This window comes from Eschscholzia californica, unplaced genomic scaffold (assembly GCF_041429995.1).
Source record: "Eschscholzia californica isolate CP2 unplaced genomic scaffold, dmEscCali1.0.p SCAF_2, whole genome shotgun sequence".
NCBI classification, from domain to species: domain Eukaryota; kingdom Viridiplantae; phylum Streptophyta; class Magnoliopsida; order Ranunculales; family Papaveraceae; genus Eschscholzia; species Eschscholzia californica.
In genome coordinates this window covers 588,181-604,471 of record NW_028238309.1, presented here as the reverse complement: position 1 = coordinate 604,471, position 16,291 = coordinate 588,181, and the positions used below count along the sequence as shown (strand labels likewise).

Sequence of the window (16,291 nt, the reverse complement as noted above, 5' to 3'; positions counted from 1 at the left end):
TGTTGAGTGATAAAGGAATCTCTTTCCTCCATAATTTTTTCATCATATTTACCTTAGAGGAAGCGCATTTAACACTTACAAGTATCATTTCTAAGACATCCCCAATATAATACAGCTTCATGCTCTCTATAGACTTGTTACTTTTCTATTGAAAGTGCTCCTCTGTCCATTAATTTCCAACAAAAAGTGGTGGCTCGTGGGGGTGGATCACCCTCTGTTGTCGATTAATTTTGTTTCAATCAAAAGTAACTCAATTATGTATTTGGTCAATAAGTTAAGTCTATGAATTGATCGGTCAGTAAAACCAAATCAAAATATTAAATATTAGGGTATATCCAGTGTCATAGGGCACGAACATGCCAGCCAACTTCTCATATTCGTTGTGATATATTCTGGATACCCTAACTTTTTGGTAATTTACTTATTGTTTACTATTTTCTTAAATTAATTATTTTATAGAGAGAGGGGAAGATTTCAATTTCTTTTTTTAACCCTTGCAATTTTTTTGGTTTCTTTTTTTCTTAAATTAGTTATTTTATTTCTAAAGACACAGTTATTTTTTTTTTTAAATATGTTATTTTATTTCTAAGAAGAAATATATTTTAAATTTCGATAAGGGATTCTAGACAATATCATTTATTAAAAAAAAATTATTTGTTTCAGTCAGCGTTTTTCCCTTCCATTTAAATATTTAGATTTTAAAATGTCAACTATTTTATTTTTGGGAAGCACACATGAATTTCACTAACTTGTTTAGTTATATTACTGCCTAAAAGATTTCATCATCAATAAAGTTCGATTTTGATCGGCCTGATCGTGGCTCACCCCTGAGTTGTTGGGGGGTCTAGGGTGCCTATAGACTCTATGTTGTCATTTTGGTGAATTTTTTTAATGATATGAGTACATTAGAGGAGTAGAAAAAAAAATCTTATCACTATAATGCCAACAACTGTTTCGCTAATTTGTAATTTTCGAGGTCATTTGTTTGACGACGGAGATGAAATCTGTCATTTATTAACTAGTGTCCGATACAAAATAGAAATAGACTTTCGCGTCCTAGGACGGCCTTCAAGGTTTTATATATACTTTTAGTGTGGAAGATGTTTTTGTTATTGTAGTCATCAAATTATTTAAATTTATGTATTTATTTATGATGTACACGTGTTATCATCAAGGTAGTAAATCTTATATTCTTTGTATCGTAATGTGGAACTAAACGAATATATTCATTCAACATTTACAAAATATAGTTGGTTAAAGATGGGATGGCAAGTCTCTTACCATTTTGACACAATGCATTTGGTTTTAGCTACCTCTGCTCCTTTCACTTCTAAGATTTTCACATCTACTTGTGCCTTTGGTTTGAGAACTCTCTCCATAAGGATTCTGCTTTTTCACAACCATATAGTCTTGTAAGATTTTCACGTTTCCTTGATTTTTTTTTTGTTGAGTGAGTGTTTAATAAGTGTTGGAATTTCAAATCTATCCCATTCTCATTCAACGGTTCAAACACACCATTTTAGCGTGAGACCTACCGTACGAAGGGTTCGTAGACGTCTGTTGTCCGAACCAGTCAAAACTTCGACACAGGCAATGGCTTAATCTCTAACCTTCAATCGATTATCTTTTATCAGGATCTTTTCAAGATTTCTAATAGGTGTTTTTTTATCAGGGTCGGGATCTTTTCAAGATTTCTAATCGGTGATTTTTTATCCAGGTCTTTTTAAGTTTTTTTTACTCTTTTTTTTTTTTTTTTGTTGAACTAAGTTTTTTTTTTTACTCTGTGTCATAAATCTCAAGTACATTTACAATTTTCCTTTTTGTTACTGTTTAGTAAGTCATTAAAAATAGGTGACTTTGTACTCATCAATCACAACGGCTGACTATAAATCCTGGGGCTATGGCAAAAATAATCTCCTCTTGGTAACTTCCGTCCATCAAACCGCCGGCCGTTCACCGGCTAACATCAAAATTGATCAGACACCACCGTCACATGGTCGGAAACTAGTTAGATCAAAGGTCAGAAACCAGATCGACCTATCAATATTATTATTATCATCAACCCAAGAAGTCATTATAAGATTTTGTCTGTCTGGAGTTAATTAGGGTTTACATAAATCAATTTTGGGTAAAAAAACAAAGACTAAAACGGATTTAAAAGAAGGGAGAATGAAATTATAAAGAGGGGACATGTGAGCCTCTATCATTGGAGCACAACTCCATGGAAAAATTGAAGGAGAAGACTCAAGCAGAGAGGTTCTAAGTTGGTTCTTTTTAGGCACAAATAAAATCCTGAAAATCATTAATCTTAGATTCACAAGAAGAACTATGTGCCACTTTTCTTTTGAAACCATTGATACCATATATCATTCATAAGTGAATAAATCACTGATTACATGGATAATTCTTATTTCTCTACCATATATCATTCAAGAAGAACTATGTGCCACTTTTCTAATTCATTCAAAACCCCTCACTTTTGGATAACACAAAAACAATTAAAAACCCTAAAAATTTATCATCCTATTAAAAAGAAAGCCCTAATGTTGAAGGAAGCAGTATTCTCCTCCGCTGCTTTTATAGGGTTTTTCATGTTGTTCCGTAGGTGCATTCAAAACCCTAATTCTAATTTCCTCTGTATAACACTAGATGAATAAGGCCAAAGTAGCCATCTTCAACACAATTGGATCCGTGGCGCAATGGTAGCGCGTCTGACTCCAGATCAGAAGGTTGCGTGTTCGATTCACGTCGGGTTCATTTTTTTGTTTTTTGTTTTCCTTTTCCTTGATCACAATTTTTTGTATGCTCTTGTCTAATCTATTGTCACATATTTTTATGTTGGGCTTGATTTAGCTCTAACGAACCCAATATATTGGGCTTTCGTCTTCAAAAATTTTGAGTTCAGAGCACTACCCGAAAAGCACGATGGTCCGTATGTTTGTTTCTCACTTTCTCTCAAGTGTTACAATCATTTAAAGTTTGATATACCTTTGGCATAAATCTATAAGTTTATACTGTCGAGTATTCAGAAAACATCTAATAGATTGCGTGATTCATGTAATGTTATTTTATAAATGTATGAGGGAGACTTTGAGTAGACTACTATTAGAATATATAGTCCCACATTGTCCCATTGATAAAACTCTTCTCTTGTACTACTCATTATAAAGACCTTGTGTAAGAGCTATGATAATCAATACAAATCAATCAATTTCTCTTTTCTTTCATGGTATCAGAGCTTAGGTTTCTAGAGAAAGAGTACAAATGAAGAATTGAAGTGGGAAAATAAAGAATGATGATTGCTAGTGTTTATGTTTCACAAAATCAAGTAGATAAAAGGTTTGAATTGCATTGATGTTGTTGTTGGGGTAATAGTCGTGTGATGGCTATTAAAACAAAGATAGAAAAAACTATAAACAAAACCGGGCAATGGTTTGTAATTGTCAAGTCGGGCAATGGATCGTCATTGTCAAAAGATAGTCGGGCAATGGATCGTCATTGTCAAAAGATAGGAAGGGGGCAAGGATCGTAATGGATCGTCATTGTCAAAAGATAGTAGGGCAATGGATCGTAATGGATCGTCATTGTCAATAGACCTGGCAATGGTGCCAACTTTTCTTCAAATGGAGAAAAGAAAAACAACAACAAATAACAACAACAAAGAACGTCAACGACAACATAGCAACATCAACAACAACAAAAGAACAACATCTACAAATTTGCAAATGTCATTCGTTTGAGGGGGAATATTAGAATATATATAGTCCCACATTGTCCCATTGATAAAACTCTTCTCTTGTACTACTCCTTATAAAGATCTTGTGTAAGAGCTATGATAATCAATACAAATCAATCAATTTCTCTACGAATAGAATAACCATTTTGTTTAATCGTCACGACCCCTCTAAAAAAATAAACAATTAAAATTTCATCTACAATAGAATTCTCCTTTTGTCTGTTCATTGTTGTTATGGTGGTGGTAGGAATAGAAGTTGTGACCTCATATTAACAGAATGGGATTTGCTTTAGTTACAAAAAGCCAAATTTGTCCTCAAAAGTCATCACAAAATCCAAGCTTTGCTTCTATTTTATGATTTTTTTATCATTTTTTTTTTGTTGTCTGTTGTCAATCTTCATTTCAAACTCGAGAGAAAATTGTAAACTAACTTTACGGTTGCACCGACGATTTAATTGAACATCTTGCCCTATTGTTTAATTTGGATAGATTGCCTTTTATTTCATTGGTTATAATTTGCCGAAAAACTTGTTGTTCATATTGCAAACGTGAATAAAACAAAATACAATTCGATCAACCAAATTTCATGACATTAGAAGGATTTGATTCTTGTTTTATTATAAGAAAGGGCTACTTACAATGATTGCTTCAAATGTATACCAATACCAGTTTTTTGCTAAATGGACCAAGGAGTGTTAGTTTTATTCAAAATATATCTAAAATATGTCTAGATTTTTTTTTTTGTTGTTGCAAGAAGTATGTCTACTTGTCTAGGTACCTAAACTGAATGTTTTTTATTTGTCTGGTTCATTTTAGTCGTCTACATTGTGACTAATTTTGAATCAATTTGGAGGAGACATGGAGTAATTATGATTAAAGGTCATAGTCTAAAATAAACATTGTGACTTTAACTAAAATTGATTGTTGTGTGCGTTTTTTACTACGAAGAAACTCGATGATCACTACACATTGACTAAGTACAAAACTGAATATTTACATGTTTGCTTAATAAATTTTGTGTGAGAATGGTCCCACGTGATAGAACAACAATCTAGCAGTCAAGAATATAATGTTTATGTTAAGATCCAACATTCTACGATGATTTAGAATTTCATTATATTAAATGTAGTGCAAGTGTGTGGATTTTTAGACTAAATCTCTTATACCGGTAAATAATCTAGCATTTCGTTCGATTTTTTTGTAATTGTTTGTTGTACGAAAGGCCTTTGGCACGGCCCTGTTCACCGGCCAGCATCAAAATTGATCAGCCACCACCATCACCTTCCCCAGACCTTGTAACGACAGTTCTGGATCTCATGGTCGGATACAAGATATATTAAATGTCAGAAACCAAATCTACCAATATTATTATTACTATCATCAACCCATGTACTTAATAGAATTTGTTCTTTTTGGAATTAATTAGGGGTTACATTGATCAATTTAGGGTAAGAATCAAAGACTAATAAGAAAGTATGAATGAAATCATATAGAGAGAAAGGGGGGAAATGTGAGCCTCTATCATTGGAGCACAACTCCATGGAAAAATTGAAGGAGAAGACTCAAGCAGAGAGGTTCTAAGTTGGTTCTTTTTAGGCACAAATAAAATCCTGAAAATCATTAATCTTAGATTCACAAGAAGAACTATGTGCCACTTTTCTAATTCGTTCAAAACCCCCACTTTTGGATAACACAAAAACAATTAAAAACCCTAAAAATTTAGCATCAAGAAAACCTATTATTACAGAGAAAAACCCTAAACTTGAAGGTAGCAGCAGTGTTCTACTCCCCTGCTTTTATAGGGTTTTTTGTGTTGTTCGGTTGGTTCATACGAAACCCTAATTCTAATTTCCTCTGTATAATATTTATATGAATTATGCGTAAGTAAAGATCTCAAACACAATTGGATCCGTGGCGCAATGGTAGCGCGTCTGACTCCAGATCAGAAGGTTGCGTGTTCGATTCACGTCGGGTTCATTTTTTTCCTTTTTCTTTTCGTTTTCCTTGATCACAATTTTTTGTATGGTCTTGTCTATTGTCACATATTCTCTATGTTCGTTTGAAAAACTCTCTCTCTCTCTCTCTCACTCTCTCTAAATCGCCCTGTCCACATCACCTAATTGGGATTCACTCAGAAGAGTGGTCGGGTATAGTATCGCGGATGTTCTTATAAACGGCTTTCTTAATATATGTACTACGAATATCAAACTTCTTGTTCTTTCTCTAGGTGTCCTTGAGTGCTTCACTATAAACTTGTGTGGGAAGATGGTTTGTTGTATTGAAAAGTGGAGTCGCTTTCTTCGAAACTGAAGTATGGTCAAAATTGGATTACGAAACGAATTAAGAACCCATATATTTAGCTACGGGAGGTGTCTTTAGCAATAATGATGATGTGCATAGGACATTTGAGAAGTGCAATGGGTACTTGGGCTTGATTAATATTTGGCTTTCGTCTTTAAATTTTTGAGCTCAAAGCAATAACGAGGATACGTCTGTTTGTGTCTCACTCTATCGTAAGTGCTACAATCATTTGAAGTTGTACTTGAGATTCTCACTCAAAGCATTGGCATACCTTTGCCATGAATCTAGAAGTTTATATTGTCGAGTATTCATAGAACATGTAATAGGCTACGTGATTCATGTAATGTTATTTTATAAACGTATAAGGGAGACTTTGAGTGAGACTTTGGATAAGATTCCGAACAGAACAAACTTTTTGTTTAATAGTCACGGTTCCCTCTAAAGGCAAAGCCAACTTGGGGGCTCGGGCTCCCAATTTTGGGAGCCCCGGGGCTTTTCTCAATTCCAACGTTGAGCTCCCAGCAGGAGCTCCCAAATCTAATTTATGTACGTGTGTGATGAACGTATGTAAGATTTGTGTTTCAATTTTGAACTATAAAATATTAACTCCAAATAAAAAAAATTAAATTTGATTTTGTTCCGTCGCGAAAGAATTTTAAAATGATAAACAAAAAAAAAGTACAGAGAAAAGTATTTAAAAAAGAAGTATCTAAAACAATAAAAAGATTAAAAAAAATTAATTAAAAAAAAATAAAAAAGAAATTAAGTGGGGTGGGAGCCCGGGAGCATGGAGCTCCCAGCCCCACCGGGAGCCCATCCCCGGGGCTCCCGGGTTGGACGGCCAGCGGGCTGGGCTGGGGCTCCCAAAATTCAAATTGAGAGCCCCAGCCCATGCACGCTGGCTTTGCCCTAAAAAAAAATAAACAAATTAAAATTTCATCTACAATAGAATTCTCCTTTTTGTCTTTTCATTGTTGTTATGATGGTGATAGGAATAGAAGTTGGGGGCCTCCTATTAACAGAATGGGATTGCTTTGGTTAGAAAAAGCCAAATTTGTCCTCAAAAGTCATCACAAATCCAAGCTTTGATTAAATTTTATGTGTTTTTTATCATTATCTTTGTTGTCTGTAGCCGATCTCCATTTCAAACTCAACTGTTTGAGAAAATTTTAAACTAACTTTTCGGTTGCACCGACGATTTAATTGAACATTTTGTGCTATTGTTTGATTCCGAAAAACTTGTTGCTTAGATTGTAAACATGAATACACCAAAATACAATACGATCAACCAAATTTCATGACATTAGTAGGATTTGATTCTTGTTTTATTCCGAGTTATTATAATGATGGGTTCAAATGTATACCAACACTAGTTTTTTGCTACATTGCCCAAGGAATGTTGTTTTTGGTTTGACTCGTTCATCTTTAGTCGTCTAGATTGTGAGTAATTTTGAATCAATTTGAACGAGACATGGAGTAATTATGATTCAAGGTCATAGTCTAAAATAAAACACTGTGACTTTAACTAAAATTGGTTATTATATGTGTCTCCAACTACGAAGAAACTCGATGATCACTAAAAATCGACAAAGTACTAAACTGAATGTTCACGTGTTTGCTCAATAAACTCTGTGTGAGAATAGTTTCATATGGGAGAAGGGAATCTAACAACAAAAAATATAATGTTTAAGTCATCTCCGCTCATTGAAATTAGTTTCGAATTAGATGACAGCAACATAACATGATACTAGAATAAGAATTAGACTCACATCTCATAGGCTTAAAAGTTACAAGTCACTCGCAGAGAAACAAAAGATACGTCTTAAGTTCAAAGAACGTTACACATGAAAAAATTTGTGCAAATAATGTGAAAGAAAGACTATATAGCAATCCAAAATATAATATTTAGGTCTCACATAGAAGTAACACTATGCCTAACCACAGAATGAGGACAGACATGACAATTTCAAGTACCTTTTCCTTTTTCTTTATGAAACACCAAAATTAAACCGAAAATTAGGGAGAAAAGTGACCTCTAATAATGGAATTAAGTCTGGGTTATATTAGTGCACACAGTGCGCATGTTAGAGTTTTAGACAAGAACAAGTCGGAGCAATTCTCGAGGCAATAATGGCAGTTTCGAAATATTATCAGAAAGACAAGTCCATTTCTAACTCCTAACCCAAGAACCAAGGAAATGTTTTTTTTTTTTTTTGAATAAAGCTTTCAAATTGATATCATCCAAAAGTTCAATACAAAGAATAGGCCTTTGAAGACCATAACAAATTAAACCAACAGAATGAAATAAGCTAACTGAAAGGACTTGATAGCTATACTCGCTCAAGTCAAGGACTAAGTCCGGATTTAGCCAACTTATGTGCCTCCATATTAGAAATACGAGGGCAATATTGGACTTCGACTTCCTTAGTAGAGATAAGGACACGTAGTGTCTCAACTTCTCTAGATAATCGCCACGGAGGAACGACTGCCTGGTCGGTGAGCATCTCGACCGTTGATTGTGAATCTCCCTCTAATATAAATGTTACAAGACCCAACTCTTGACCTAAAAGAAACCCTAAATCGAATGCCTGAAGCTCGCTATGGAGCGGCGAAACTGGTTGAAAACTTATCTTCTTCGTTCCCACTATCTGACCTAAATGATTCCTTGCTATAGCACCAGCAGCCGCGTTCGGTGGTTTGAAAGCACCATCAACGTTGATTTTAATCTTTGATAGAGGTGGAGGAGTCCATTGTGAATCCTGTTCATCATGTAACTCAGAGATACTGTTAGGCAAAAGGGAAAGATTGGTTACCTCTTTCTTTGCATACCACCAACAACGATGGATATCAAGTGTTTTGGAGCTGAATACCTTGGCGTTTCGTTCCTTCCACCAACCCCATAAGAGATGAGTATAGATATTCCAATCTTGTATAGCATTTTTTCCTTTGTTCAGTAGATCTCGCATATTCTCAATTGGATCCATGCTTAAATTAATTATATTGTTATTCTCGGTTATATTAATTAGATCTCTAAACATGGGACAAGATCCGAATAGATGGTTTATGGTTTCGATTTCTCCTGTGTTGCAAAGGGTACAGTAGGGTTGGATTGAGTCAACATGCTTAGCTAAGTTGCCTAATGTAGCTAAACCATCATGAAGCAGTTTCCAATTGAACAAAGTGACCTTAGGGGCTATAGTTTTATGTTTCCAAAGTTCAGTCCACTGAAAATGAAGAACATTATGGTTTAGAATAGGTCTCTCCCTAATTTCATGGTAGTAAGATTTGGTGGAAAACACCCCTGATTCACTAGGTGTCCAGAGAAGCTTATCCTCATCTCTTGTGAGATTAATGTTAATAGAATTAATAGCATCTACAGTTTGTTGATCGAAATACTTACTAATAATGTCCTGCTTCCATATATTATTGTTATGATCCATAAGATGGGCTACCTTGTTGATGTAAGTAGGCAGTTCTTCTATAAGAACAGGTCTTCTGTTAGGTAGATTTAATAACCAAGGATCGGAATCAATATTAATATTAGTTCCATTTCCCACCTGCCAAAGAATATTAGAAGAAAAGGTATCCCTAGATTTTAGAATTGCTCTCCAAAATGGAGTGGCTGAGGCTGGACTAGTAGTAGTCCAGAAATTACCATTTTTAATGTATTTCGAGTTTAAAAGTTGGACCCAAACAGATTGAGGTTGAGTTAAATACCTCCAAGTCATTTTGCCAATGAGGGATGCATTAACTTCAGATAAAGCTCTTATACCCAGTCCTCCATGTTTTTTCGAAGAGCAGATAGTATCCCAATTGATGAAATGTATCCTTTTTTCTGTTGTAGTGTGACCCCACCAAAAGCATCTCTCTGATTGTTCCAATTTTTGTATCACTTGTTTTGGGATATGTTGGTAACTAAAAGTATATGTGCAATAAGCTCCTAGAATAGACTGTATGAGGACTGTTCTTCCAGCTTGAGAGATCAATTTGTTTTTCCAGCCTGCTAATGTCTTCTGAAACTTGTCTGTTATCCAGGAGAAACTGTCAATGCGATTACCTGGTTTAAGAAGGAAGGAACCAAGATACTTAGCCTGGTTGGTCATACAAGGAGCCCGAAGGGTTGAAGTATATTGATCTTGAATTTCCAGAGGCACCCTCTTGCCAAAAAAGATTGAAGATTTATCGAAGTTGACACGTTGACCCGAGAAGTTTGAATATTCCTTCAGAATGTTTGAAATCGCTGAGAGATTTGTATTAGTGGCCATCCCGAAAAGGATTAGATCATCTGCAAATAAAAGGTGAGATATGCTAGGACTAGATGGAGAGACTTTATAACCATTGTAAAGACTATTAGATTCATAATGATTAATAAGGAGAGAGAGGGACTGAGAGATAAGTAAAAAGAGGTAAGGGGAAAGCGGGCACCCCTGCCGAAGACCCCGAGAAGCCACAATATTCCCATATAGTTGACCATAGACCTGTACACTAAAGGTGGTAGTAGTTATACACGAAAGGATAAGGTCTAGAAATAGACCCGAAAACCCCGTGGCTCTCAATACATTGTGGAGAAAATCCCAATTGACCCTATCGTAAGCCTTAGCCATGTCAATTTTTAGAGAGAAACCTCCCTTTTTGGCTTTAGACTTGTTCATAGAGTGTAATATCTCTTGAGTCATGATTATGTTATCCATAATTTGTCTGGAAGGAACGAAGGCGTTCTGAGTCCACATAATACACTGTTCAAGATAAGGTCGGATTCGATTAGCCACTATTTTAGTGATGAATTTATAGATTGAATTGCATAATGAAATTGGCCTGAAATCAGAGGCCATACTCGGGTTTCTAACTTTAGGGATGAGAGCCAAGGTGGTTTTGTTAATAGTGGGATCAATCTTACCTGTCGAGAATGCATTTTGAATATAGGAGGTAAGATCCAAACCTAACAAGTCCCAATTATGTTGAAAGAAATGGCAAGGAAGGCCATCTGGTCCCGGACTTTTGATTGATCCCATTTCCATGACCACCGCTTTTATCTCTTCTGAAGTTGGGACCCTAGAGATGTAGCCCATTTCAGTGTCCGAGATTAATTTATATGCATTCATAATCTCTATTGGGGCTGGATTCACTGGCTCCTCTTGAAATAAATTCTGAAAAAACAATACAAGTTCATCAGCAATATCTTTTTCATCAGTAATAGTAACACCAGAGTCTTTAGTGAGTTGTTGAATCTTATTTTTATTCCTACGTTGTGTCATGGCTATGTGAAAGGCCTTGGTGTTTCTGTCCCCATTATGAGCCCATTTAAGTTTGGAACGTTGTTCAAGTTTAGTGCGATAGACCTCTTCGAGGAATATAAGTTGTTCTTGGAGGTCGCTCTCGATAATAAGGGAAGAGGGAGTCGGGGGACCAGTCTGAATATCTTGGAGTCTTTTACGTAGAATACGCAGTTTATCCTTTACAACTCCAAAAGCCGTTTTGCTCCAAGTCGAGAGAGTATCCTTGACTTGACAAACACGATCATGGAAAGGACCGGAACTATCTTCCCACCCTTTACGGATAGTATCACTAAACGTACTATGCTTAGACCAGAAAACCTCATATCGAGAAATAGTCTGAAGAACATGGCCCGTGATCTTAAACTTCAATAGGATAGGTGCGTGATCACTATTATACCTAGGGAGATGGAATAACCCCGCCTCAGGGAATTCCAACAGCCAAGTGTAACTAATAAGGGCTCTGTCTAATCGTTCTCTAGTCAGATGATGGATAGATCTGTTATTGGTCCAAGTGTAGGCTGGTCCATTAAAACCTAAATCGATAAGGCCAGATTGGTCTATAAAAGACCTAAATTGGTTAGCAAACGGATAGTGGCCAGATCCTCCCCATTTTTCATTGGTGGAAATAATATTATTTAAATCACCAATGCAACAGATGGGATTATCAATATTCTGAATACGAGTTAGAATGTCAGTCCAAAACTGAGACCGATCCTGGACCCTTGGAGGTCCATAGATACAAAATAGGTCCCAGTCGGGTTTATTGTCCATATTTTTAATAGTAACATGGATTAAATTAGGAGATGAAAAGTGGAAATCAACATTAATAATATTAGACCAAAACAATAACAAACCGCCACTTCTACCATTAGACGGGACAGGAAAACAATTATTAAGACCAAATTGACTAAAATTAGGAAGATTACTAGTAGAGGGTAAACGAGTTTCCGATAAGAAAACCAAAATGGGTTTGGTTGACCCGAGGAATTGATGTAAAGTAGCCTTTGTCGGAGCATTCCCCAGACCCCGACAATTCCAGGCCAGGCAACTCATGAGTCTGTCGGCATTAAGGGTGCCGATTCCCTTTCAAGTTGAGGATCAATGGTACTTAAACGAGAAGAACGTTTATAGGTTTTTCGCTGTCTATCTTCTCCCTGCACTGCCGAATTAGAAGGTCCTGCCTTTTCAACCTGCATATTATCAATTGAATTCATAGGAGCTATCGATGTGATTCCTCTTGTCTGGCCGTCGAGTAGCAATATCTTCGTCCTCTTAATTTGAGTAAGGTGAGAAAGTATTTCACCGAAACAGTCTTTGAGAGGAGGAACCTGAGAACATTCTTCCTGATCTGGAGAATTTGTAGGATGACCAAGATCAATAAATCCTTTTTTCTGATTGGAAGAACCATAAGATTCCATTTCTCTACCTGTACCTCTAGCAAAAAAAGGAACTTTAAATAAATCAGAATACGTAGGTTTAATCGCCTTCTGTACCATGGCCTGTTGTTCGACATTTAAGTCCCACTTAAGTAAGTCTGTAAATTTAAGAACAGTAGGACAGAATTTAATTGTGTGACCGATACGTCCACAAGAGAGACAAAATCGTGGAAGACGTTCAAACCGAAGTTCAATAGCAATTAATTTGGTTTTTGAGAGAGTGAGATATACAACCTTTGGAAGTTTTTGTCCCAAATTAAATTCGATTTTTACCCTACCGTAAACACTCCATCGAATTGCATCTTCTGGGGTAGTCGGATAGTAATTCCCGAGAGATCCTGCTAGTCTATTCACCGTAGTACTGCTTAGAAGACCCATAGGAATGCCGTGCATTTGGACCCAAAAACTTGCCGATTCAAAAGAGTGTTCTTCCGGTGCAAGATGGACGTTACATTCCTTGAGAATTACCAATTCCTCTGCAATTGTCCACGGTGAACTTTCCACTGCTATACCTAATTCAGTAGTAGTTTCAAATTTAATGAGAAACTTATTGTCTTGAAGTTCTGTCAAAGCGAATCTGTTCGGGCCATGAATGACTCTGGACAATCTAATCATGGCTTGACTAATATCTATTTTCTTAGTGCACATAAACTTAATAACACCTCTTTTGTTATTTTCCGAAAATGAACTAATGAGATCTGTTCCTTCAACAGTAGGTGGCGGCACTTCTTCTGTTGTTAAAGCAGCAAAATGTTGAAGGAATTGGTTGTTGGGAGAGTCCATTGTGAATCGTTGATGGAAAGCTAAAAGTAAATGAAAGAAATTGAATAATGATGAAAGGAGACTTGATCTCAAGATGAAATGCTCCTATAGAGCCACTGGAAATTTGAATTAAAACTGATTAATTTACTGGATAACCGTTGTAACTGCTGGAAACCGAAAAAGCAGGCTAAGAATTTGGTCGGTAACTGCCTCATCAAGGAGGCGCCACCAAGAAAATAAAAAATCAAAAAGATACACCACCCGCCTCTTTCTCTCTCTTCAAACGGTATGGATAAAAAAAATATTATCTCCCAAGGAAATGTTTTGAGAGAGAGCCAAAGATATATAAAAGCAACCGGAGTTGCTAAAAAACCCCGGAAAATTATTTTTAGCACCCGGTGGAAGTGATTAATTTCAATCAATCTCTTTTGACTCCAAACATCTATTAGCAGCCGAGTACAAAGGACATCGATAGAGTCGTTCGAAAACCAAAACATAAGTTCAGACTCGTAACAATCTGAGAGGTTTCAGGCTGACCAGTTCGAAAGTCTCAGATTGGCTCAGTCTGAGCCTTTGTTTTGGTTTTCGGACGGGTCAGTATAAGCCCTTGCTAATAGGGCGGCACTCAAACAGACGCCTAAATACCTAACATAGATCGTACCAGGCACGAAAGCCAAAGCAAAGTTCGAATTCAGATCGATTTGAGAGGTTTCAGACTGACTAGTCCGCAAGTCAAAGCAAAGGCTCAGACTTGGATCAGTCTGAGAGATTTCAAACTGACCTGCTCGAAAATCTCGGACTGATCCAGTCTGAGCCTTTGCTTTTACTTTCTGACTAGACAATCTGAGTCTTTACTAATAGGGTAGCAGTTAAAGGGGCACCTAGGTTCCTAACTCGTGCCGTACCGGCACGAATAACAATTTCGGTCGATGTCTCTAGCCGCTTCAGAAAGAAACCGTCTTTCTCTTTGCGTCTCTAAAATCATCCCTTTGTTCATTGTTTTTGTTGTTGTTATTGTGTTCATCTTCTTCCTGTGTTATTAGTTTGCTTTTGAGCATGTGAGAAAGATCAGAACCACACATGGAAAATCACAGAAACAGCAACTAGTCAAATCTGAGCCATTCCTTTCTGTCAAACTAGTTTGAAGTAAAATGTCCTTCATTTTAAGTTCCCAATCTTTCATCATAAAAGCAACAATTCTTTTCTTGTGTGGCTTCTTTACTACTAAACTACCCTTTTTACTACTTTCTCTCTTTAGAGTTCTACAATTCTGAAACAGGGTAAGTAAGACTTGCTTTCAATGCAGGAGAAGACTTTTGATTGGATCTTCAATCTTATTGAATAAAAACAAAAAAAAATGTTGTTAGAATAAAATTTGTAAGAGAATAAATTTATTAATATCATTCACATTTCACCGAAAAAATAATAAATATCATTCACATTATTCGCATGTCCCTTTTCATAAGGGAGTCCGAAACCCAAATGTCTCGAACTTGAAACTTAAAAGACCGCCTCACAAGTACTTGACCATGCCACTAGAAAGTTTGAACCCTTTTGATCTCTCGTAGTTAAATTTGTTTCATATTGATCAATACATACTAGCACAGTCGAATTAATAATAACAACATATCTGGTTACATAAAGCATCGATAGTTCAACACTAGTTCTTGAATTTTTGCTATTATATATGAACGACTATTTGTTTTGAGTTATAAGTAATATGGGAAGTGTATATGAAATGTTGGGTAGGTATTAGACACTTATTTTGGTCTATCTCAATATTGAGTGGTAGCAATCACATTCAAAGTAGAAGTAGTAAAAGACCATGACTCTATGTTGACATATTGTGAAATAATTGTATGGGAATTTATTGGTAACTTGTGATATGGGGAAGGCTTCGACAGAAATTTTCATATATCCATTCCTATTGATTCTTATCTCTTACACCAATCTCTATTACTTCATACTTTCATTTCATGTATGGGTCTTTTTTAACAACTCTTTCTTATCCCATATATATACAAATTCACTTTATATGATCTTGGTCATAAGATGAGTGAGAGACTGAGAGTGATATTATTATGTTCTTTTCCATGAGTATTTGAATGCGTTTGGAACAAATGTTGATCAAGATCCAATTTGGATTATTATAAAACTGAATCTAGGATCAACATCAAGGCGTGATGATTTCAGACAACAACACATGAATGCATGATCCTCACCATTCTTTCATTCTTATGGTCCCAATCTAAGAAATACATGGACAACTACTGGTAGTCCAGTTGGTCAGTGCATATACTCTACAATGCAGAGGTATCAGGTTCGATCTCATGAAAGTGCAAATCCATGAATATTGAACTCGAGTATAAATAATATAACTTACCTAAACTGTAGGTCATTTAATTCGCCAGGCTATAGACCATTTAATTTGTCGGGTCGTCTCGATATATCGTAGCCGATTTCTCAAAAAAATCTAAGAGATACATTTGCCTTTAAATACATCAATTGGTTTATAAAAATCATAAGAGCTGACATACACTCATAACTTACACTAACATGAATACGTTCTAAAAACACTCATACACTCTAAAGATAGTAGAAACTACAAGACAAAAGACTCTACACACTATGAATCAATCTATAGAATTTCCTTTAACAACAAATTATTTTCAGGGTAATATGACATACATGCCCAATTAGTGTTGATTTTGAACCTACTTGGGACAAATTCAGACCAATCATAAAAGCTATATACATAACATTGTGGAAGAAATGGAACA

The 16,291-nt window shown here is 35.9% G+C and overlaps 1 long non-coding RNA gene and 2 other non-coding genes across 3 annotated transcripts; 2 read left to right on the top strand and 1 right to left on the bottom strand.

Moving 5' to 3' along the window:
- Nucleotides 1-1,817: 1,817 nt before the first annotated feature.
- On the bottom strand, nt 1,818-2,552 carry LOC147554938 (uncharacterized). Its single transcript, XR_015235010.1, has 2 exons — nt 2,451-2,552; nt 1,818-2,336 (listed from the first exon to the last, which is right to left on the bottom strand). It is a non-coding gene; the product is annotated as an uncharacterized LOC147554938 (long non-coding RNA).
- Nucleotides 2,553-2,685: 133 nt separating this feature from the next.
- TRNAW-CCA (transfer RNA tryptophan (anticodon CCA)) lies at nt 2,686-2,757 on the top strand. Its single transcript has one exon. It is a non-coding gene; the product is annotated as a tRNA-Trp (tRNA).
- Nucleotides 2,758-5,641: 2,884 nt separating this feature from the next.
- Nucleotides 5,642-5,713, top strand: TRNAW-CCA (transfer RNA tryptophan (anticodon CCA)). The gene has a single exon. It is a non-coding gene; the product is annotated as a tRNA-Trp (tRNA).
- Nucleotides 5,714-16,291: the final 10,578 nt, after the last annotated feature.